Below are 27052 nucleotides of genomic sequence, written 5' to 3' on the forward strand. Positions count from 1 at the left end.
AAAAATGAAGCTCAATATGATTATATCTATCCTTTCTTTAAGTATGTAAGGCAGCAGGGAATCGTAGCATGATTCACTTAGTGTTTGGCAAACTTCTCCCAAGCCCTGATCTTTGAGGCTTGCTAGAGGACTAAACCTGAAGGACATAGCACCAGGTGTGATGACAGTCATTAGCACTGCCCAGGTAGAAAGCACCATGAGTCCCAAGGCATTAAGATTGCTGAAGTGTTCTATCTAATAGGCGGAATCTAATCTGAACTCAGCAGGGTCTAATCGTGCAGTCCCATAGGAACTCAAATTTAAATGTACTGCTTTTTTCTTTGTTCAACAGTGAATAGAATTTCCCAGCAAGCCTGGGCAGAAGGTAGCCAGTCTGTGATGCCGTTGAAGAATTTTGAAGCCTGGGATATGAGAGAACGTAATCAAGACAGTAATACCAACACAGCATTCTCCTTACAAATCCCTTTTGTCTCCGACAGCTCAACTCCTCTACACATCACACAAACTGAGTTTTGCTACAATCTTTCCAGTTACTTGATAGAGGAGGCAGAGGGCTCCTGTAAGTTCACTTACTTTATTCCCTCCCCTGTTGGGCTGACCTGTCCTCATACTGGCCCTGACTCAGGAAGCCTCCGATAACTCAGCCTTTGTTCCTGGAGTGCAGCTATCCCTTGACTACATCGCTCTGAGTGAAAATGTCCTTTATGTGGATCTCTTGCTCTAATTCAAGATTATTTAAAGATTTCTTGACTATCTTCAATATGAGATATTGGGATGTTCCTTACAGGAACATTTGTAAATAATAAACTTTTGGAAATCGAGAAGTAAACAATACTTCCTTCCTAATTTTGAAAAGCTACTGTAAACTAGTAGTCACAAAAATAGTACCTTATTGCATATGAGAAATACTAATTTGACCATGAAATTTAGAAGGCTTTGCACGGATCTTGGAGCATGTTTTGGTTATATGTCAAACCCAAAGGATACAAATATTAAAGAAAAGGATGACAGAAATGGGTATCTTAATGTACATAATAATTGATCCTTTTAACTATTCAAATAGCAAAGAGTGTGTGTCATATAAATGTATGGTATCTTTGCATTAAGAAATCACTGCACTTCCTTTAATGAGGAGTTAAGGTATATTGAAATTATTTAGTTTTATTTCATTTCTTCTAGCCATACCTAAAACAGCACCAATGTCACTGCATTCCTTAAAATAAATTAAGAACCCCAAATATCATACTCCTGTATCTCTGTTGGTTCCGATTCTCTGGAGTTGCAATGACTTTAAATTTGGACTGAAAAACTATTAAACTGCATTCATCAAATCAAGGACAATAATCCATTAGATTCTACTTACAGGAACCCTTGTTCAAAGTCTATGCATTAACCTCTTTCTCCAATACTAGCTTATCAATCACTGTATTTCAAAAAAAAAAAAATTCGAAATAGCGGAATAAGTATCAGTTCTCTTGAGAGAGAAAGCATGTACCACTTCCTTAAGCTCAATAGGGAACAAAATAACAGTTTTTTTTTCTTTTTCTTCTTAATCTGAATTACATTAGAAGCCTCATGGTGTGCAGCATTGAAAAGCCTCAGACCTGCACTTGGAATGAGTTTGAGTACACAACTCTCACTGGGGCTCAGTTCTTCATCTATAAAATAGGAGGGATAAACTAGAGTACTTAATCCTCTATGGGTCCTTGTAAGCTTGAAAACCCATGGCCTTTCTCCTAAATATTTGAGACTTCAAGATTTCAATGGGTAGTTAAAAGTAGTAAAATATATGGGATATGACTATCTCTAATAAAATCATCGGCCCCTCTCCAGATATTACCAATACCATGCTTACTAATTAATAACTATGTAGCATTTAAAAAAATAATCAATTAAACAAATATTAAAATACAACAAAAATAATGTTTTTACTAATGCAAGAACCACCCGGGGAACATCTTCAACCCATCTGTTACAATAACCACTGGGTAAACTGGATAAATGAGAAGCATGAAAAAGCTAAGTATTTTGTCTTCATTGTGGAATTTGAGAGAAGAAAGTTAAATCATGGTAAACTTTACTAATTGCCTTGCTTATCTCTATTAGTATATATATATATTTTTTAAAGAAAGTATTATATCCTATGGCTCTTCACACTCTATGATGAGGAAAATTGATTTCATGGTTCAAATCCTAAGCCTACTGGCTAGGCAAGTGATGAAAAAAGTCATTCAAAACAATAAAACAAGGCAAGTGGTGGAAAGTCCCTAGGGTTTTGTGAGTGCAGAATTGCAGATTTAAAAAATTTTAACATGTAGGTTCTTTCAAAGTTTCTTTCCTAAGATGAGTGTTATTATTCTGAGGATGACATTGCTGAACCTACTATATAGATGAAAACACTGAGAGAATGTGGAACTGAATATCCAAGCTACTACTTCCTTGCTGTGTGTTCTCAATTAAGTAAACTAAGTGCCTCTATCTTTCAGGGTTTTTTTGTTTGTTTGTTTCTGTTTCTCTGTGTGTGTGTGTGTGTATTTTCATATATAAAATAAAGGGGCTGCAGTGAATGATCTTGACGTCAACATGGAGTAACGGAAAGAACATGGGCTTAAGGATCTGATAAATGGGGCTTTATTTATAAAATGAGTATCACATGATTGTCGTGGGGATTAATTAATAAATATACATCAAGGGACTATTATTTGGGGTAATAGTTAATACGGAGTTGGTAAAAAAACCTTTTTTGTTTGCTTGTTTTTGTTGCTGATGTTCATTTGTTTTCCCTTCTCTTCTCTTACTTTACAATCCCTTTTCAAATGATATGGAACTACTAGCACGGGTTTCCCTTAACCTGGCGATAATTACAGACCCAGATGTACAATATTGTTTGTATTGTGAAAGTAAAAATCCATTTAACTTAAGGGAGACTATCGATCAGTGATTCTGACTTCAGGTTTTGTGTCATTAAAAGATATTTCCAAACATATCAAGCAAGATCATAAAATTTCCTCAAATTTTTTAAACTCAAACTATTATTTTTAGTTTTTTCCTGATATACTTATTTTAAAATGGGCACGTATCATCTAGTACATAGAATGTTTTAAATAATAAATTTTCAGCACTTAGTGCAACCCCTTAAAAGATCTTAAATAAGTCATCTTTTAAAAAATAATTAAAAACTCATTGGTCAAATTATAAAACTACCTTGAAGTCAAGAAAATACAAAAATCTATGCACGTGTATGAGATTTACCTTTCAAAAAAAAGTCTGAACTTAAAAATCTTCTTTGTGCTAAGTCTTTGTTGTAAATAAAAATAATAATAATAAAAAAGTGCTCTGAGTTGGTATTCAAAGGATGAGAAAATAATTTGCCTTTAGCAAGGTGGAATTAATTACCTTTCAACTACAGATCTTTAAACAGGCCGTTGCAATTTTCCATTATCCGTTTTAAACTGCAATAGCCTTTTGAGAGTGCTTTATTTTTGAAATGTTAAACTATGCTATTTTTCCTTTTTTGCGACTTAGAAGACAGTGACTTAATTATGCTTTTATTTTTTCAATGTTAGTGCTACACTTATTCAGTATTACACAGATACCTATTTTCCAAGAATAATCTAGTAAAACTTATTTGACATTGACATTTTATTTTGATTTTTTCGTGCACGTATCTGTATTTAAATCTAGGTATTCATTTCTTCTCTCTACAACTAAAAGAAAGCTGGAGTGATATGTTAAATAACTAAAAACTATACAATATCTTAACATTGAAATACTATTTCTTGTTAAAATAATTTTATATATAATTTAAATAATTATAACTATTTTAAAATTTTCATATTTATATTTTACATAATTTCATTCATATATATAAGTATATACATATGCTTGTATAATTATATCATGTAAAATATTGCATATAACTTAAAAATTACTCATATTTCCATTATGTTATGAAAACCTAACTGTAACTTCATTATATTGATGAAAAAAACATGATGTAAATAAGAATATAAAATAGGGTGAATAAATTAATTTGTTTTTGAAACAATGAACTTCCAACAAGCCAGAGAACAGAGGTTTCAGAGGAAGTAGTCATTCAGTTGAGACTCAAAGAGGCCATTCCTTAGGAGTCAGTCTACTTCGGTCTCAAAAAACAACCAACCAACAAAAACCATGGAGTGACTACATTTAAAAGTGACAAATTAGACTTCTGGATAAAGAATCTGACTGAACAAAGAGGAAATGTCACACTGATAAAAACATCAATTCATCAAAAAGACACATGAAATGTATATGCAACTAATTGCTGAGCTTTGAAATACATGAAACAAACACTGACACATCTAAAGGGAGAAACAGGCTAAATACATAACTATGGTTGGAAATTTGGTAATGAATAAAATGGACCAAAAAAATCAAGAACACTGAAGATGTGAATGACCCCATAAACCAAAACCAAATAACCTAGTTAATATTTATAGAACACTATACCCAGAAAAAAACACACACAATTTCCTAGTGCACATGAAACACTAAGATAAACCATATGTCAAGGAAACCATACAATACTTAGTAATTAAGCAAAATATTTTTAAATACTCACAGACTACATAAGCAATCACAAAGGTTATTAAAATATTTTTAATTGAATGATAAAAAAGAGACCATTTCAAAATTTGTGGGATGTAGCCAAAACAGTATTTATAGAGAAATTTATAGCTTTTTATGTCTATATTTGAAAAAAAAATAGATTTAAATTTAATGATCTAAGATTTACCTTAAGGAATTATAAAAAGTGCAAATCAAACAGAAAGTGTAAAGAAGAAAATAATAAAAGCGAACCATAAAAAGAAAAGTTAAAAATTAATTAGAACAAAAGCCCATATTTGAAACTATCAATGAAATTGATAAACTTAGGAACAATGATGAAAGAGGGAGGAAGGAAAGAAAAAGAGAGACAAAGAGAATACGAACTACCAATATCTGGAATGCAGAAGGTACTATCACTACAAAGCCTCACGCCATTAAAAGGAAAATAAGAAAATATTATGAATAACTTTATGATCATACATTTTCCAAATCAGATGAAGGGGGAGAAATTAACTTACAAAGACAACTCATAAAATAGTGATACGATTAAATATAAATTTCCAAATAACTATAAAATAAAAACAATTTATAACAAGAATTTTTACATATAAAGAAGCCCTATACCCTAGATGACTTCACTAGTGAGTTCAATCAAATTTAAAAAAGAACTATTAATTTTATATAAACAACTTCAAAACATGGTTGATGAGTCAATATTCCTGAATCTTAGCTTAAAGCCAGCATAACCCTGATACCAACACCAGAAAAGGGTATTACGAGAAAATTATACGCCTATTTTCCACATGGACATAAGATACAAAAATCTTTAACAAAACATTAGCAAATAAAATCTAGTAATATGTTAAAAAGGTAATATAGCATAATCTAATGTAGGTTTTTTCTGGGCATGCCAACATGATTTAATATTTTAAAATCAATCCATCTATTTCTCCCACTCATTAACAGAATAAAAATTAATATGATCATATCAATAGATTCAGAAAAAGAATGTTGTAAAATTCAATACTCATTGCAACTTAAAAAAAAAACCAACAATTAGAAATGGAATGGAAATTTTTTCCAGTAAAAGATACTTCTGAAAAATTTACAGATATCATACTTAATATTCAGAAACTTATTTCCTCCTAAGTTTAGAAATAAAGCCAGAGTACTGCTATCATCACTTCTATTCTATCTAATATTTTCTTGGAAATTGAAGCCACTATAATAACTAAGTTAAGTAAATAAAATCATAAAAATTAGGAAAAAAGGCATATAACTTTTTTTATTCATTGATGACATGATTATGAAGATATAAAATCCTCAAGAACCCACAAACAACAGTACTAAGATTGATAATGGAATTTAAGGAAGCTCAGAGAATCCAAGGTTAATAATGGTACAATTGGAAAATAAATTAAGTAATATTATTTATAAAAACAGTAAAAACACAAAATACTTAGGGAACATTTTAACAAACCATATGCAATAACTCAACACAAATTAGAGAAAACCTAAATAAATGAATAAATATATCATGTGCATGGATTAGAAGACATAATATTGTTAAGGTGTCAACATTTTCTAAATTGATCTATAAATTCAATGCAATCAAATAAGTCTTCCAGCAGGTTTTTTTTTTTTTCAGAAAGTGACAGGATTATTCCACAATATATATATATATAAATCTGCAAAGGACCTAGAATAACTAAAGCAATTAAGAAAAAGAAGAATCAAGTTGGAAGACTTACATTAGATTACTCAAAGTCTGACTGCTTGTTCTGTAAATAAAGTTTTAGTGTAACATAGCCACAGTCATTTACTCATATATTATCTATGGTAGCCTTCCTTCTATAACAGAGATTAGTAATTTTAAGAGAGACTTTATGGCCTGCAAACTTAAAATACTTACTATTTTCCCATTTAAGAAAAGATGTATCAACCTGTGATCTAAAACTACAGTGATCAATATGATATCGTCATAAGAGACATAAAGAGCAATGGAACAGACTAGAATCCAGCAAATAAGGCCATACTTAAATATTTAAATTTTTGACAAAGGCGCCAAAGCAATACAGTGGAAAAGTGTCAATTGTTTAAACAAATAACGTTGGACAGCTAGTTGTCCATAAGACAAAAGACCCTTGATTCCTTACTTTGATCCATAGAAAAAATTTAATTCAAGTTGGTTCACAGACCTAAACATAAAAGCAGCAAGTATAAAGCTCCCTAAAGAAAACACAGAATATCTTGGTAATCTCTGGATAGTCAAAGATTTTTGAACAAGACACAGAGAGCATTAATTGGGTAAGAAAACACCGATAAATCAAACTCCATAAAAAATTTACAACTTCTGCTCATCAAAAAGTTGTTATGCTAAAAAATAAATGACCAGAGTCTTCAAAATTTTCAAGGTCATGAAAGACAAGGGAAGCTCAGGAATCTGTTACTGATTAGAGGAGACTAAGAAGACATGAAAATTAAATGTAATGTTGCATCCTGGATCGGATTCTGGACCAGAAAAAAGACATTAGAGGAAAAACTAGGGAAATCTGAATAAAGTCTGCGGGTTATGTAATACTATTGTACCAGTGTTAATTTCTTAGTTTTGAAAATATGAGAGATGCTAACAATAGAGGAAGCAAGGTGAAGGCTATTTGGGAACTCTGTACTACCCAACTCCTTTGTAAATCTAAAATTCTGAAATAAAACTACTGAAGGGGGAAAAAAAAGTTGTTATGAAAATGAATAGGCAAGCCACAGACAAGGAGAAAAAATATACATACATACATACATACATATGTATTTATTTTAAGAAACTGTGCCCAGAATGTATACATAACTGCTACGGCTCAAAAATAAAATGACAAACAACCCAATTAAAAATGAACAAAAGACTAAAACAGACACTTTACTAAAGAATAAATGCCAACCGGTCAATAAGCATATGAAAAATTGCTCAACAGCATTAGTCAGCAGAGAAAATGCAAATTAAAACCACAATGAGATACCACTACACCCCCAGTAGAATGGCTAAATTTATAAAGAACACCACCAACGGTTGGCAAGAATGTAGAGCAAACCAAAATTTCATACACTGCTGGTGGGAGTGTAAAATGAAATGACCACTTTAGAGAATAGTTGGGCAGTTTCTTACAAAGTTAAACACATATCTACACCAAGACTGACTAACCTCACTCAGTATTTCCAAAAGAAATGCGAATGTATTCACACGAAAAGATTTGAACAGAAATGTTCAATTACTGTTTTAAGATAAAAAGTACTTTAATACTAGCTATTAAATAAAATGGACTTTTTCCTGTTACTAAATGCCTGTTCTGTCATAGGCACTATGCTAAGAGCTGTATAGATATAAACTTATTTAACCCTGACAAAACCCTATGCAGCTACATACATTGCCTATTAATTCATTTATCCCATATGTATTGAAGAACCTGTAGTGTGCTGAGCAATGCTTTAGGCACTGGATACATAATAACTACGTGTCAACTTCCCTATTCTCATAAAGTCTGCACTCCAGATGCAGAGACAGGTGATAAATCAAGACAACATTTACAGGGGTAACAAAGTTGTCCCCATTCTATAGATGAGGCTTGATAGGTGGTGGCTGGGATTTGAACTTCTGGGTCAATTTCTCTGACCCAAAATGCAGAACACTTGACCATAAGGCTATAGAGTCAAACAGAATATCATACTCCTTGTCTCTGAAGATGACGTCTCTCCTATTCAAGTTGTCATTTTAACAAGCAGACAACATTAAAAATGAACTTAAATAATTTTTAATTACAATTATGATAAGAAAAATAAACTCTCCAGGTTTCTAAAGAGAAAGTAAGACTGAATCTACGGTTTTCATGAGGAAGAAGCAATTACGCAGAGACCTGAAAGGAACAGTTAGTAGATAAAAGAATAAGTACATAATATTTTCACTGACATCAAATTGGCATAATGTAGGCCAAATTATTTTTCCTTTCTATTCTTAATTGGTTTCATGCATCATATTGACGGTCATCTTTGTACATGACCCCAGAATCATCAAGTTCCTGCTAACATTACAAAAGTAAGGCACGTGAATCTGTAAACCACCATTGTGTAAGTGAGGTAAAATTAATTTGCCAGAACAACGTAATTTCCTCTAGGCTATTCTGTCTTCGAAGGTTTGTGGCTCCTTAAAACCAGCAATACTTAACTCCATTACAGATAGCTATATAAATAAATGAAGCAACACTACATAAATGGAGTGCTAGGTCTCTCTTATTCCATTCACTTTGCATTAGTCTCAAAATAACAGATGTAAAACATGGCATGGACAATTCACTCTTTGATTAAAGTACCCTAACATCCAATTTAATGTCAGCTACAAAGTATATGTTAAATATGATTAGCTAAGTAAACTTCAATGATTTTCATCCATCCCAACGTCTTGCAAGATAAAACAGATTTCCATAATATCTGTACCATGCCTTCTCATTTTGTACAGTATAGTTTAGCAAGATCAATTGATGTATACAGTCCTAAATATCATACTCCATTTTATTACTCTACAAACTGGGCACATGCTATTGCTTTTATCTGAAAAGTCTTCATCCCATTATTATTATTTTTTTTTTTTTGCATGAGGAAAACCAGCTCAAGCATTGTATTCTCTGAAAAGTCTTCTCTGACATTCTCAGAGTTAATCACCCTTTCCTTGGAATTAGCTCTGTCTTACATATATCCATGTCGATTACTGCATTCATAGCACTGTATTGCATCATTTGTTTACAAGTCTACCCTTCTGACTCGGTCTCCTGAATATTACTTAATCTCCTTTTCACATCACCACCTTCCATGAGTCATATCCACTGTTATACAAGATATCACACCCAGAATGGTCTGCAAACTGAGCAATCAGAGCAAACGCTGGCCTCACACAATCAGCATAGCTCTACTGGATGACTAGGACCCTTCCTCCATACTCCACTGTCACTGTGGTAAGGCAGGCCATCCACTTCTCTGCCTAGCCACTCATGTTACTTCCTAAAGGCCTCCCGGCTGCTAGTTTCACCCCCTTTCATCCCCTCTTCAATTGTAACCAGCATTTTTCTATAAAAGAAATTTAAATTTATTACTCTTTAAGACTCAGCTTACTTTTTACTGTCTCAGAAAATTCTTTTATAACGTAAACAAAAAAAACGAAGTCCTCTCACTAAACTCTTTAAAAAAATTTTTTTTACTACCTAGTATTTACAGCCTTGAGAATAATAGCTGGGTTCTTTTACTTGAGTATCTACTGGTGTATCCGAATAATCTAACATTGTGTCTGGCATGTAGACTTCATTCACATAGAGACCAAAAAAAAAAAAAAAAATCATTATAGAAAGGAGGCAAGGAGGAGAAAAATTTAATTTTTCACAATGATTTGAATACCCCTGAGTGTTTGCATCTTCTAACGCACATTTTTGGTCTTTTAAGGGTATATCCATAATTGTTACAGGTTCAGAACTATATCTTTCTATACCACAATAGTCAAGATAATGATAAGCGGATTATGGCAGCAATTAGGATGCCATCAGTATTCAGACAGTGAGTTGCTCATACAGATATTTTACCACACCATGGTTACTTTCATAGTAAAACAAAAGGGCTTGTGTACAATAATTGAGATAGTAGCAACCTCATGTAGGTACTACATGCATCACTAGAGGTGTGTGGCTGGTGAACAGATTTAGTCTGATGGCAGAGGTGACTATGCTGCTCTACATCAGAACCAAAGAGGAAGAGATAGGGAAGTTACAAAGACAAATCCACACACCTAGAAAATCTTGCTGCTTTCTAATATAAGCTGAATAAGACTATTTTATTTTATACCCAAAAGAACATCCTTTTCAGGCTGGAGAATACAGTCTTTTGGGAAAAACTTAAAAAATATGGAATATACAAATTTTAAAAATTTATAATTTTCCACCATCCAGTTATATGTCACATAAGCTATTCTTACTAAGTTACTAATTAAAACAAGACAAAACAAAACTTACTCATCATTTAAATTGAAAATAAAAGCAAAAGAATCAAAATAAAAGCAAAAGAGCCAATGAATCCAAAATAATAATGTTTAGAATAAAAGCTATACCTAAGTACTATTTTTAGCATGTTTATTACACATTCTTTATTTTAAAAAATTGATGATGAACATCACCAAACCAAACAAATAAAATTTCAAACAGGATTTTATAGTAACATAATAGAGTTTAGGTAAATCTCTACTACTCTCATCTGTAACACATATCCATAAATCTCAACCCAAACTGACCACCAATAGAAAGAAATTACAACCAAAAAAACCACACACACTGAAATGCTAACTACAATAAAGCTAGAGCTGACTGAAACAGCTTTTCACAATTTCACTCACCAGTGGTCAACAGGAGTTTGAAAAATTTAAATGAAAAATTCCAGAAATAAACAATAAGATTTAAATTGTGTGCTATTCTGAGAAGTGGGATGAAATCTCATGCCGTCCCCCTTCATCCTGTCTGTGACCTGGATCATCCCTTTGTCCAGCGTATTGGCATAGGATACACTCCCTGACCATTATCAGTAGCTGTTTAGGTTATCAAATTGACTGTGGAGGTATTCTAGTGCTTGTGTCCAAATAATCCTTATTTTACTTAATAATGGTAGCAAAGTACAACAGTAGTGATGCTGGCAATTTGGATATGCGAAAGAGAAGCTAAAAAGTATAACTACGTATAGGAGAAAACACAGTATAGAGTTCTGTACTATGCACGGTCTCGGGCACCCACTGGGGGTCTTGAAACGTACTACGGGTAAAGAGGGACTGCTGTACTAAAATTTGGCATCCTCATCATAGGATTGCTTTTTCAATCAAATTCATTTCCAATGTCAGACATTTTAGGCTACATTTCATTTAAAGTAAGAAAGCAAATAGTTTTTCATGTACTCTTTTCATGTCAAAAATATTAGCCAAGTGTGATTTTATTCCAGAACTTCACAATTACAGCTTCAGAGAGCATAGTGATGTGCTCCTCACCTGACACTTTTCCTTAAACAGTTGCAGATGTGTTTGCTCATTATCTAACCAGAGTTTTGAATACTATTCCCTCAACTCTTCCTTCCCAAAGGTGGCTTCCTCTCATCCTTCACTGTGAGCTTAAATGCAACCTCTTGGAAAGCCAACCCCTTGTTCTAAAACAGTCCCTTCAATTCTTACTTCACTCTTTCATCATCTACTTGTTTATTTCCTACAGAGTAATGGGTAGTATTCTTATCTGTATGTTGATTTCTTTATCATTTGTCTCCTGTACTAGAAGAGGCACCATAAGATAAAGATCTGGTCTGTCCAGTTCATCTTATCTCCTATGTATGAAATATGTAGAAGAGTGTCTGCCCTAGAGCCAATGTTTAATGAGTATCTGCTGAATAAATGAATAAATGAAAACAAAAATGAGAAAGTAAATTCTCTTGCTTTCTATCATTAAAGTATATATAATATATATTTAATAGAGTCATTCTTATAAGGTAGACTACCTGAAAATGGTCTCAGTGTGCATGCAAAATGACGTGTACTAATTAGAAAACTTATGTACAGTGGATCCATAGTCACAGTAGAATTATGCAGAATTATGTAGTAAAATTATGGCCTTTTCAAAAACTCTGTAGTGCTCTGGGGACTCCTAGATTCTTTGGTCAAAATTAATGCCCACCTGCCACTCCATACTCATCATCTCAAACCTTAGCTTGAATTTTAAGTCAAACTAGTCTCCTTCATTTATGACATGTGTGAGTTTAAGAGATTGCTTACTCTTTCTAATCTCTAGGCTGTTTTTTTTTTTTGGACATTAAACATATCTTACTCTCAGATCTGTTAATGACCTTTAAATAAGAAAATGTTAACACAAGGCCTTATCAGATCAAGTGCTCAGTAAGGAATACCTGTATCAGGATCAAATTTACACATAAAATTAACAATCACAATATTGATCTATATTTGTCGATGCTGTCATATGCGATGTTACTCTATCCATTTAGATCAGTTCATTTCAATTGCTGAGTTCACTTGAAATATAGGTTAGATAGATTTAAAAAAGAACCATGTTAGGCAAAATAATCTCAGTCTCTAAAGTCAACCCCTTCTTTGAGTGATTTCATTTTTTTTTAATTAATAATATCCCTTTAATCTTTTCCACATTAAAATCTTCCAGATTTTTCTTAACCTGTATTTAACATTTGACTAAATGTAAATGGCAAGAAAATTAAAATGAAAAAAACAAACAAAAAAAAAAACAAAAGAAATTTATTTTCAGCAATATGGGTCTATTATTGGAAAATATGTTTCATTTACCCAGGAGACAATTTGCAAAACAGATCTTTTTAATTTGGAAAATGAATGAGTATATTATGTACAAGTATAGCTGTGAGAAACTCGATTTTACTAGAGATTTTCTATTTTTATTATTTCCTAAACACTTTAATTAGCTAAACAAAATATTTAAGTTCTGGTATGCTTCACGTATCCCATTAATTCCACACTAGATTTAAGTTCCTTTAAACGTTACTGACTTTTAATTACCATGCAAATGTATTAACTAAGCTTCTTAGAACTAAAGGTTAGAAGCACATGCAGAAGAGCTGATAAAGGAATTTGCTTTTCTTCTGTTAGTAACAAAAAAAAACCCATGAATTTCTACTCTGTGGCTGGAACTCTTTAAGATTATTTCCAATATGCTAAAAACATAATTCTCAAGTAGCCTCAGGAGAAACCAAAAACGTATTCATTTTACAGGGAAGAAAACATGTTCGGTGTCAGTTGATGGAATAATCAACAGGTATCAAAAACACACATGGTAACTTAGGTAGAAAAAAAAAGGAACAAGGAGCACAACGAAGTAGGAAGGTGTGTGAGGAAGTCGGTAGTATGACGAACGGGGCATGTGAACGTTGGCCCAATTCCTTGGTAGCTTTTCTGCCTGCTACTGCATGGAGGTTTGTCAAGAGGATTCTGCTTTAGAAAATGAGCACCAACTTTGGAATGTGGCTGGCAAGACTTTTGCATTTTTAACCTAGCATTTACCAGTGGAGTGGTCATGTGTATTGTCCGTTATCTCTCACTCTCTTTCCTCAACTGCAAAATAATACATACTAGCACAACCTGCATATAATAAGACTTGAATAAACTAAATACATTTTATTAATGTTGACTAATCTTAACTCCTTAGCAATATATATTGCTCAAGAATTTAGCTAATATTTATAGTATAATATAGATTAATATTTAATATAGCCTAATATTTATAGAGTGTAAGTACTAAGGGCTTTATATAGATTATTTCATTTAATCTTCATAATGACCTCATAAGTTAGATATTATTATTATCCCCGCTTTGCAGACAAGAAAAAGAAAACTATGTGAATCGCATCGGCCTTAGATTCACAGTTGGCAAGCATCTGCCTGACTTCTAAACTCTTAACCGCTCTAGGTGCCATGGTTTCTATAAAGGACACCTATGATTTCATCACAGTGACCCAAGGTAATCACTTCTGTGTCCAGATTATGAAAGAAAAAGGTAAAGATAAGAAAAAAAATGAAATGCCCCTAAACATACATTATTAGTAAGGGACCAAACTGGAACTCGGCTATTTTATAACTCCAAGAGCAGTGTTATTTCTGCTACACCACATACTTCTGATATATGTAATGCAGAGTTTGCAATGGGAAGACCTGATTCTTGTCTTTGAGGAAGATTTCAACACAAGGGTTTTATTCTTGTTAAGTGCCACTGTCCAACACATTTCACTGAGAAATTGAAATGTGATTATTCTTACTGAGAAATTGCAAATTTACTTGTCCAAATGTTAGTTTGCTCAATCAATGTTCAAATAATCAAAACAAAAAGGCACAATCGACTATTATCAACAGCCCAGGTGACAAAGACAATGACAGAAATGAAGTTGACTCAAGGAACTGAAAAACACTGTCACTCACATCCATTAGTTCCTACTCCTTGAGATGTCTCTACTTTTGTTTCTAGAAACAATTCATACTTAAGAGAGCATTTCACCTCATCTCAGTAAACATCTCATACCTTTTTCATGTCTACAAAGCAATGTCAATTATTCAGAAACTTTGCTAGGCCCTATTCTGCTATGTGTCTGAATTTTGATTCAGGCAGTTCCTATGGTATGAATATATGAATTAAAAGGACATAAATTGGCACGATGAGGAACACTGTATGAAACATAAATTCGATGTTTGTGCATAAACCTCTCACAGAGACAGCTGTGATGGAGGTTGAATTGGGATAAGATGAATATTATCAAGTATATGTGGTTATTATTTCAGTGTCCTTGAGAGGAATAAAAGCCTCCCTCTTACATCTCTCCTGGGCTTAGATTCCTGACCCTCAGAAAAGACCTCACATTATTCTAGCAAAAGTAATATGGTCATACCTGCCAAAGGCAACATAAAAGATGGGTAGGATATATCTAGTCTGATAGGATATATAATACTGGATCTTTAGGGCTGGGATCAACTTAGATTTGATTTTCTCTCTGATAATAAATTTGTGCAACAGACAAAGGGTGAGGTCACTACAAAAAGAATGTGAGTTAGATTTAGAAGGGTTAACTTCCATCTTGATTTATAAGCGTGGTGGATAACTAGTGTTCTCCCCAGTGACTCCGAGTGAAGTCAGTTGGGGTAATATATGGTTACACATGCACATTTTTATGTCTGTGCTACTCATCCTCATTGTGGTCTGGAAGAAAATTTGGAGGGGATATTAATATAGACCTCCTCTGCAGATACCCAGTATAATATGTCTAAGTATTGTGGCAATTATAACGACTCAGCAAATTTGTCACTCTCTATACTCAGGCTGCCCAAAATGGGTGATCAGAAATCACAGAATCATGCCTTAAAGCCACAAAGGTCTATTTAAGGGGCCAAGTCTAATGAACATATCTCACCTAAATTTTGGTGAGAAGGAAGGAAGTACAACTGAAACAAGTAGATGACAAAACTGAACATCTGTTCATGAGAGAACATTGTGGTAAATTTAAAGAAATCAACTCTAGCCAACCTTTCTGTACCACATGGGAAAAGCTTATTATTGTCTCAATATTTCATACAAAATAAAAAGAATGAATAAAAAGAATCCCTTTGAAAATAGCAGTTCCTGTCCTAGAAGTCCAATGACCTAAATAATAAGTTATAAGGAAAACAAAGACCAAGTTTTAATCCATGTCCAAAAAGAGAGCATCACACAGACATCTGCAGGTGTGAACATTACCACCCCCTGTTGCCATAACTTAACTGAAAAACTAGTTGTAATTAAATCTTAATGTTTTTAATGGTCAATTAAAATCCTCCAGGTTTCCCTGACTTTTGGAATAGTTTATAGTAAAAAGTATATTCGATTGTGAAAACTGAAAATATATCTATCACTATTTATGATTCCTCCATAAAACAGTTTCTGTAAAATTATTCTTTTTTATTTATTTATTTTTTTAGGTGAGGCAACCATTGGTTGACCTCACAGATTGCAAGGACCTTGTCAGCTTACAATTCCTTATTTTTTTATTTTATTTTTTTTGCCTACAGCACCTGGTCTTCCTAGGTGGTCTCCCATGCAAGTACTAACTAGGCCAGATCCTGCTTAGCTTCGGAGATCAGATGGGGTCAGGTTTGTTCAGGGTGGCATGGCTGTCTTCTTGAGAATTATGTTTTTAGCATAAAATTATTCTTGATTATTGAGAGCACAACATTCATAAACACTGCATCATGCAGAAGCCAATGATTTCTAAAAACTGTTGTAAATATGAACAACAGAGAGATGTCCTGATTCATGCAGGGTAATAAAGAAAAAAAAGAGATCCTGATAAAGTCACTGGGTATTTTGAGAAGGCATTTTAAAACATGCACATTATCTTCAAATGTAAAAAAAAAAAAAAAAAGACATATTAAAAACTACAACTTATAAACTAAATCAGAATTCTTCACTCATACCAATAATATAAGTGATTGACCTAAACTTAAATAGCATATTTTAGTTTAAAGTGAAATTTATTAACTCTTGAACACAAATTTCTGTGGAAAACAGTAGCGGCAGTTTCTGAGGCACCAACCTAAGAACAACTATCTTTGAGTTTTATGCTAACAAAGAACAGGAGGCAGCTTCGGGGCGGAATTTATGAGGTAGCAATGAACATGTTCAGATCACCATCTCAGAGTCTGTAAAGAAAGGTTAAGTTTGGATGTCACTATTTTAAAAACTGCTCTGCCCTTTAGCACGTACTAAAAAAGACATTAATAGGCAAGTTAGAGGTTCCCTTCTGTAGACCATGAGCCACAGAGGAACTGATAACGCTTTGAAGAGAGACTAGGAATCGATCCATGCACACATAAGCACCCCAGAGTGCACTCACCAGATGCTCACTTCAATTATCGTGCAATTCAAAACTTTGTTTGGAAATACATTGATTATATTTGGCCTACACTAAGGCTTTGCCCCTTGTTTGAAGAGAATCAGATTCTCCAGAAACATATCCATGAATTTATGCAGGAAGATTTATGGAGGTACATGCCCTTCTGAGAATCATCTACCACGAAAGGTCATCATCTACCCTGATAAAGGGAAAAGTCAGTGAAACCTGATGTTGAAACTTTAGTTTTCATCAAATTTCAACATAAAAATGAAATATTTTCATATTAAAGAAGTTCACTGAATCTTGTTCCACGTTTCTTCAGAGATCAAGGCATTAATTAAATGAAACATACAGGAAACTAAAGGAAATGCATATTAAAAGAACAGGACTAAATTCAGAAAAATCCCAGTGATATTTTTATGGGAAACTAAAATAAACAATATCTAAATTTAAGAAGACAAAAAATGATTTAAAGTGAACAAAGGTGAAGAAACATGAAATCTGCAGGTCATTCTGTAGTTTGTTTTTTAAATCTACAAATTTCATGATAGAAAAAGTCTAAGAACTCTTTCCAACAAGCAAACCTAAGTCATGGTAGAACGGAAAGCATTTGATTTTTTAGGTGGAATGACCATATTTTCTTTTTATAGTTCTCTTTTCCAATGTCGGTTTTCCCTCTTTAGCCAACGTTGGTACTAGATTTTGCATTAAGAGTGAGCATAAAATGGGCCATAGCTACTTGTTTTTAGGATAATTTACCATCAAGTGAAATATGAGGGCATTAAAGGTAAGAGGGAAAAGTTCACAGCAACTTCTAAATATATAACCATGCTTCCCATCTGGCCATGAGATTATGTAAGCTGTATGATTAGAAAGCATTTCTGTGCTTCCTCTAGTCGTACGCAGGGACAAACGTCATAAAAACTGGATGTCAGAGTGTTACCACCTTCTGTTTCCAATATCCTTGAACGCTTACCTGATATTCAGGACTTTCATTAAAAAATAAAGGGATTCGGACTTAGTGACATGTAAGATGCCCTTTTGCTTTGCTAATTTTTATTTGTATATTCAAGGGTTCCCAAACTCTGGGCAGCAGACCAGTACCAGTCTGTGGCCTGTTAGGAACCAGGCTGCACAGCAGGAGGTGAGTGGCAGGTGAGTGAGGGAAATTTCATCTGTATTTACAGCGGCTCCCCAGCACTAGCATCACTGCCTCAGCTCCACCTCAGATCATCAGGCATTAGATTCTCATAGGAGCACTGGTCTTCAATGTCAAAAAGGTTGGAGCCAGTGCTTTAATTTATCGAAGAACAAATGCTCATGAAACTGTAGTTACAAAGTGAAAGGATTCTTTTACTTATTTAGCCTCTTCAAATTCTTAATATTCTCTTACCAGCTGCCCACTATTTCATCTCTTTTTTCCGTAACTACTTTGAGAATAGTGTCTCTTTTGAAATAACGTGATAGCAACATTCATATGTATCAAAGCTGAATTTTAATGAATGCTTTCTCTACATAGGACCTTAAAAATTAAATTATCATATTTAATCTTCAATCAAATCCAGGGAGAAATTTACTTCATTGTACAGATGAGAAAACAGAGGCTCAGAAATTAAGTAACTTGCCTAAGTCCACATGTGTCTGAGATGTTAATGTAGTCTGTCTGTGTCCAGACCACACATTTTGAAATCAGTTCACAAGAATGCATACATCCTATAAGAGTTGGCACTCTGGCTAATGCCATGGGAGAAGCTCTGTCATTTTGGTATAGGTTTTAGGATCATGGATAAAGCATATTCGCCTTTGTGAAATGAATAAAAAAGGAGTGTGGCTGAACTCCTCATCACAGCTTACTACATTAGGCTGCAACGATCAATAAAGCTTGCCAAATAATCAATAGCTGCTATAACACATCACCTCAGAAAACAGATATAACAAATCATATTTACTGATTTGGGGGATTTATCTGCAGGAGGTCTACTTTGTTAGCTGTTATTAGGAACATCTATGATTTATGACGCTTGATTAAATGTGCCAATCCTTCAAACCTAGACAAAGTTCCTGGGGAAAGAAAAGCTGGAGGACTATTGGTTTGAATGGTTTCCTGAGATTACCTAAGACATCAAAATGAAGTGATGCTTAGCAAATCCAAGCTGTGTCTTTTGGATTAACTACTGGGTTTATCAATTCTTTAAAGGAATGTATTTGGTGTCTGTTCCAAGTACCTTACCCGCAGTCACCAAAAACTCCATCACTCTTTCTTAATACCTTAAAAAATCTTTTCCTTGATTACACATCCACTAGCCTGCTTCCTGAATTAGTAAGTAGAACACTGAATTTTAGCCTGTAAAAATCAAGATTCTAGTTCAAAGTCTACTATTTAGTTGACCATATGTCCAAGCATTAATAAGTCACCTAACACGGCTGGATTTTATTTTTGAAAAAGAGAGAGAAAGCATGGGGGGAGGGAAAGAATATAAACACTCTGAAATGAGGTAAATTATATTAAATATCTTAAATATATTAAATATCTTTACAACCTTCGAATGTGGTAAAAATGTTAGTACTGGAACGATCATTGTTTGATTTATATTCAACCAAGAAATAGTTTGCGTAGCACAGAATAAAGTTCAAAAAATGGTTGGTCATAATGCATATTGAAAGACCAAATCTAAACCAAACTATGGTGGTTGAGAAAAGAGCAACTTGTGATGTCAGAGACAGATTTCTGTTTTGGCAAAGCAGGTAAATCAAACTTTAAAAGTAGGAAGGGCTGTGCTTCTGAACATTTGTATTTTATTTTACTATTTTTCTTACTCTTAGAATAACTTTGACAATTACTTCCAAATGCATCAGAGAAGACTGAGTTGCCTTTCTAGGGTTAATAATCTGTTTTAGCTTATTTTATTTTTCTCTATCCTAGAGGGCAAACGGAGGCTATAAAGCCATATTGTAGGACATCTGCATTTCCTGAAGTGAAATCCAATGCTATTCCCAGTAAGGAGCGTATCATTTTCCACATATGAACCTTGGACCTTCATCTTTTGAAAATAAAGCTCTTGTTAGCCTCATGTACATTTAATGGCCCCCAACGTGTTCTGTCATATGCTTAAGATTAGATACAACTGAGTCAGAAAGAAAACTACTTCTGTAAAGAACCCAGAGAGGTAGTGTTTTCTTTTGCATTTTAGCTTCTCAATAAAATTCTTCTCAGAAATATGAACGGGTATTAGCATATATAAATATTAGCATCTATTAACTTCACAGCCTATTCCTGCAGACAGACACCTTGGGAGGACGATGCCCCAAAAGCTCTACAGAATTAGCAAAGTGCTTATTCTGCAAAACAACTGCAAAATATTCACTTGGAAAGAAGAACGCTTTTGGATAAACAACACAACTACTGTTTGTCAGCTCTTTTTCTGGCCTAATAAGCAATGCTGTCTTTTTTCCCTCTTTCTTTCCAAGTTTGTTTCAAATTTAACAATTTCAAAATAAAAATATCTGCTTCTTTTTTTTTTTTAAGACTCAAAGATCTTCAGAATTTCAGAACTGAAAAGGATATATTAACCCAATCCTTCCCCCTTCCACAAACTCAGAACTATTGTCCAGAAAAAAAAAATTACCTGAGATCACATACTAGTGGGGTAGACGAATCAAGATTTAGAATTGAGCTCTCCGGAATCCTAGCCTAGCGACGTCGGAGTCCTTTCCATCACACATTCTAACACACAGCTTCTTTGACCCCTACGTGGTCATGTGCTCTTCAGGATCTTATTACCTTTGATCTGGCATCCATTCTGCAAAAACTGAAGTCATGAATGTCTCAGAGGTCTTGTGGCATCATACAAAATTAAATTTCTGTGTGTGTATATAATGTTGTTAATAGGTATTATTTATTGAGATTTACTATGTGCAAAGAATTATACTAAGCCTTCTATGTATAGTAAGTCATTTAATTTTTTAGAATAATCTTTTGAGCCTGATGACATTATTATTCCTATTCAATGGATGAGAAAAGAGATGATTTAATTAAGTAATCTGGGCCGCATGACACAGCTAATAAGTAGAAGAGCCAATATGCCATGGTCCAGATCTTCAACCACTATGTAAAGTTATTAGTGTTTATAAAAATATCGAAGAAAAAACATATGCCCTGCACATCCTCATAAGCAAACTTGCCCTTATCAGTTTTAAGAAAGAAAACTGCATTTCTACCAGTTGAAGAATTAACAACCAAATGTATTTAGTTCTAATCAAGCAATAAAGGATTGTGTTTTATTCTGTTCTTTAAATACATTTCAACCTATTTCGAAGACATTCAGTATCAATAAAGATGTACAAGAATTGAATTTAAACCTCAGCTTTATTTATATGGTAGACTAAATTAATTCACTGTTAACTTTCCTACTCATCTTACACTTGAAACAGTATGGCATGTGCATTGGCTGTTAAGTCGTAACAATCACACCTCATTCTATGTACAATCTGGTGCTCCTGTTTATCTCTCCTCTTTGGTTTGGTGTTTAATCCTAGCCATAATTTCAGTGTACAGACTTCAGAAAGGAATAAGAACTGTCAAGATGGGGAGCATTCATTGAAAAGTTCTGTGTATTCTACTGTCACCTCTATCCATCTGCAGATCCTTACATAACTGCAGGACTGCTGTGATAAGGCTTCTATGAGGACTCACAGAGCAAATTCTGAAAATCGACTGAAAAACCCCTGAATGAAAATTGTAGGTTGACTACAAGTAGTATAAAAACTTCTGAATAAAACTATAATTTTGTTCTGCTAATACTTCTCGGGAGCAAAAAACACTAACAAAAGGAATTATAAATTATTCCATCATTAGTTTAATTCAGTTATTATGTAACTTTCATGAGTCAGACCCTTTTAGAGCTAGAGCTGGCTTCAGCTGGAATAGTTAAGAAAAGAGACATGGTCATGACCTCATGAAGCACAGTCTAATGGGTTATGGCATTATTTCTTCAGTAGTACAAAAATTTTAAGGACCAAGAATAGAAAATATTTTCTTGATTCTCATTCTTCTATTAATCAAAACATTAACCATTTCAAAAGCATTCATTTGTTAGTAGGTCATAAAACTTCATAATTTACTACAAAGCATGCTGAACATAAGTTACCATCACTTAAAAAAAAAAAAGCTATGATAGTTGAAGAGCAAATCTAAAAATAATTGATATGAGACACAGAGCCTCACATTATTTTCTATAACTCTTCCAATTTTAATTATAAATGTTTTACTTTTTATGCATTTCATAACTTTAACAAAAATGTATGTTTCTAAGAAATCACATTTTCACTTAATTTGAACCATCTCTCATTTAAGTAAAGCCCTAATAGATGTATAAGCAAGGGAACCAAGTATTGCTATAAAATTTCATATGCTATGTCTTCTGTAGGTTTATATACAGAATATTTATATTTAATGCCATACTTATTGTCCTAAAACAAAGGTCAGAAAACTTTTTTCTATAATTTCGCTACAGCAAATATTTTGGACTCGGCAGGTCATATAGTCTAGTTCTAACTACTCAACTCTGCCTTTATAGTGCAAAAGTAGATATGAATGATATGTAACCAAATGGGTATGTTCCAATAAAAATTTATTTATAAAAAAAGGCACTCAGCTATATTTAATTTATTCATGCTCTAAAACATCAATAATTTTTTGGTCAATACTATCTGAATAGAGATGAACACAGCCATCAAAAGTATGTCTCATTAAAATCCAGTTTAAAAATATAAATATTCTACAGTGTATCTATAAAGGTATCTAATTACCTTTAGAAAGGGAAATAAGTCTATAGACCATTCAGAATCAAATTCCCTTTCATTGTGCTGCAGTCAGTGTTCTACTTCGGACTGACCGTATTTGCGTTTTATGAAAACATACAGAACCTAGACATCGTTGTCAAAATATCAAGCCTCTCTTGATATGTCAATCAGAAATCTGAATTCATTGAAGTGCAGTGTATCAACAATTTAATATGAAACATTCATCTAATATAGACATTTAATTTTGCATGTAAAAATGTATATTCGGCAAACTCATGCAAAATTGCATAGAATTCTAGCTTTGTTTAGTTTGCCTATATTGAATTACAGGAAGCACAATTTCCCATTCAAGGATGTACATTCTTTTGAAGCTGATATATGTGGCATTGTTATTTCACGTTATATCTGTCTCTTATGTATCTAATTTAAGTTTATCAATATTAAATAATTCAACCTGAGGATGATAATCTCTTACTTAAACAGAGAAAAAACAACAACCATTTTATACTCAGTTTTATACATGTACATGTGCATGTGTGTATCTATGCATGTGATAGCCAATACTATATTCTATTGACAACGTTGGGCTAATTTACAGAAATTCTCTTTTCCTACAAATTCCGAGCTTTTGGCTTTTCTCTTAAAGGCACATCTGACTTAACCAACACAAAAGTTACAACTCAAGTAAAAAAGTCACTAAATCCCCTAAAATATATATGGCATATTTTCTCTAAACTTTTGTGACATGTATTGATATATTTTCTAGAATTCTCAAGCTTCATGGACAACCAAACCATTCTTAGGAGAAGGGATCAAAATGATGACTCAAACTGTCCAGTAAACGAGATTAACAAGTCAATGTATTTGAAATGACCAAATCAATTATGAATTTAAGACTACTGTAATGGAAAAGTTTTTATGGTTCTCAATCTTTTAGTGATCAAGTCCCTGGATAAAAGTCATGATTGGATCGAGCATTAAATCTAGACAAATCTTCATTCTGAAACAGGTACTTGAGGCAATACTCACATACAATGTGTCAGTTACACTGTTTTATTCTCTGGCTGTAGCTGTTCTCAACATGAAATAGCCCTCTTCAACTATCTGCAATTAAACTAACTATTGATACCTCAAGTAATGGCCACTAGAGTTTAGATGGAGCACATGATGATAATATGACTTACTACACCCAAAAAAGTTTTCTTAACCTCATAAGGTTCATAATGTGCAAGGTAAAAATGGGATACATTAATCAGAGACTATCACTTTAAATCTAAATTTTACTCAATAAGGTTAAAGAAATATAAGGAATCTTTAAGGCTATTTGCCTTCAGTGGTAACTCATGCTGGTTCTATGGGATGAAGTAAATGAATCCTAAAAAACTGAAGACTGAAATTAAAATGAAACAATATGTTTTAAATGTTTAAATGGATTAGGAGTATACTAAACTGTAAAAGCATGCATGTTTCTATATATACATTTCAAATACATTAGGGATACCAAGGCACCCTTATATATAAATTGAAATGGCAATGATAACTTGAGTTGTAAAGTTAAAAGACACCCATTTTAGATGGATATATGGCATTTGTTCTTTTGGCCAAGAATCAAAAAATAATCATTGGCTATAAAAATACCATTTGCAATAACCATAAAAACTGTAGAGTCTGAAGAATTTAACAAGAATTATGTAAGGCCTACGGGAATAAATTTAACAAGAAATATGCAAGACTTACATAAGAAAAGTATAAAATTTTACTGAAGAACATGAAAGAATATGTATAAATGAAGAGAAATAGTATGTTCAATAGAAAAAAATCTCTACTGTTGAGAATTTCCTTCTAAAATCCTCAATAAAATTTAGTGTAATTACAACCAAAATGCAAGTAGTATTTTTTTAATTTGCCAAAATTTAAAGATTATAAAAACATAACCATCTCATTAATGATTAAGTATAATTAAGTAGAAATATAATGAAGGAAGATTTGTGTGGTATTTAAAGCTAAAATAATTAAAACCACTAGGACTGGCACAAAACTATGGAAAAACATTAACGAGGCAATGATAGAGTAAAAACAAAGATTTAAGGACATATGATATTTCCTATCTGTGTATATTTCTATGCTCCAGAATTTACTCTAATATACATCTCAAATGGATTCAATATTTATGTGAAAAATTACATAAGACACTGAAACATCATTAAACAATTTTTTTTAAATCCTGCGGTGAACAAGACTATTCAAAGTCTGAAAACCAAGCTCAAAAACCATAATATATTTTAGAACATACAAATATAAATCTTATGGACACTAAAAGATATTTCTCACAAAGTTATTACATAAGAAAATATTTTTGCAATATATGACAAAGGGTTAATATAAGGATGCTACAACAAATCAGTAAGAAAAAAATGAGTTCTCCAATAGAAAATTAATGACAAATTTACCTGCTTTACGAAGCAAACATAAAAAACAGCGGGAAGTTACCTTATATCGTTCATTTAATTTCCTTAATTTCCAAATCTCAAAACCGTGCAGCAGAATTTAAGAAATGTGTACAACATTTTATCAACAATGACAAATCCAGAACTTCCTCGTTCCTGCTTCTGAAATAAATATTGACCTTACTGACCTTTTCTAACTTCTTAAAAATGTAATAGCACGTTTTAGTACATGGACTGCTTGCTTTTAAAAGATATATAGAACTTAGTAATTATTATAAAATTTAATATATACATATGTATATATGTATATATGTATATATGTATACACACAATATATATGTTTATATATATGTTTTGTTTATATATGTGTGTGTGTATACATGTGTTTGTGTGTATAGTACATCCGTATATGTGTTTGTGTGTATAGCACATCTGTATACACACACACATTCCTGGCCTAATTTTATATTTAATTTTTATCAATTCAGTTGTTTATGTGACAAAGTAGAAAAAAAAGAAAATAAATGAGAAATATTTTGTTTAAGCCACATATTTTTCCCAAACTTGAGGAACACAAAGGTATTCAAACTGAAGTCTCTTGGAACGACCTTGAAATACATCACAATTATTATTCCGAACAAATGTTAATCATCATTTTACTGAGTATTCTGGTACCACCTTATTAAACTAAAATAAGGTTCTAAAAGTCATAAAATTTAATAAAAACCTAATTTTGCTATTAATTCTCATATACTTTTTTCACAGCACATTTTTGTTTTGAGCAAGAACTGAATTCATTCTTCGGTGATGAAAGATGATTTATAACAACCAATAAAAATGTAAATCAAAATCTTCAACTTATCCATAAATCCTAATGATGCTGAAACAGTGATGACTACTATTTTAATTGAACTTTAAATGACTTAGACTGCCTACTTTTGCATATCATAGATATTATCATGTTCTATTTGTTTGATTTTTGTAGGTTCCCTAAAATCACCTAAGAAGCTGGAATGTGGATTATTAACAATCATCCTGGTTGATTATGATGGAGGTCCATTCAATTTTTTCAACTTCCTTTTCCTTTAACTTGAGAAAAACACAAAATAAATGGAATAGGGAACAAAAGGGTACTTAAGTCCCAGTTCTAGCATTTTCTAGCTATGAAATAATGAGGGATGCACTACTATCTTGGTTCTGATAGGTTCTAATTCACAGAAATATTCTAAACCTATTTATCCATCTGTAAAATGTGATAATACTTATTTCACAGAGTTTTTGAGATTTAAATGTGAAATCATTAAAAAATTACAGTTCATTTCATAGAAGTTTCTCCATAAACAGTAATGTTTAGTGTTGTTAATCATAATAAAATATAACCTAGTTATATGTCAAAAGTATAATTTTTAAAATCCTATTTTTCATTGACACTTTTTATTTAAAGTATTTGTTTATAAACTATCAAATACTTAAAAGAACAGAGATAATCCACTTGTACTTTACATTGTTGAGTATCACGTAAATTCAAAAAGTACAGTCCCTGATTATACACAGATTCTTACATGGCAAATTCTTGTTGTATATTTTATAAAACATTCATTTATACTAAGCGAAATCCACCTACTATATAAAAAAAGGCTTCTGCTATTTTTCGACTATTGGAAACATATTACAAACTCCTCAGAGATAGAAACCACATATGTCTGTCTCAGTCCCTGTCTCTTTCTCTCTCTTTAAAGCCCAATAGTGTATGGAGCATTTGACTC

At 32.7% G+C, this 27052-nt stretch overlaps 1 protein-coding gene and 1 pseudogene across 3 annotated transcripts in view; both read right to left on the minus strand.

Moving 5' to 3' along the window:
• Positions 1-27052, minus strand: part of GABRB2 (gamma-aminobutyric acid type A receptor beta2 subunit) — a 203893-nt gene that overhangs the window by 163243 nt on the left and 13598 nt on the right. The window lies entirely within an intron of this gene.
• On the minus strand, positions 16205-16323 carry LOC112475317 (annotated as a pseudogene).

Source organism: Pteropus alecto, unplaced genomic scaffold (assembly GCF_000325575.1).
Source record: "Pteropus alecto unplaced genomic scaffold, ASM32557v1 scaffold40, whole genome shotgun sequence".
Classification (NCBI taxonomy): domain Eukaryota; kingdom Metazoa; phylum Chordata; class Mammalia; order Chiroptera; family Pteropodidae; genus Pteropus; species Pteropus alecto.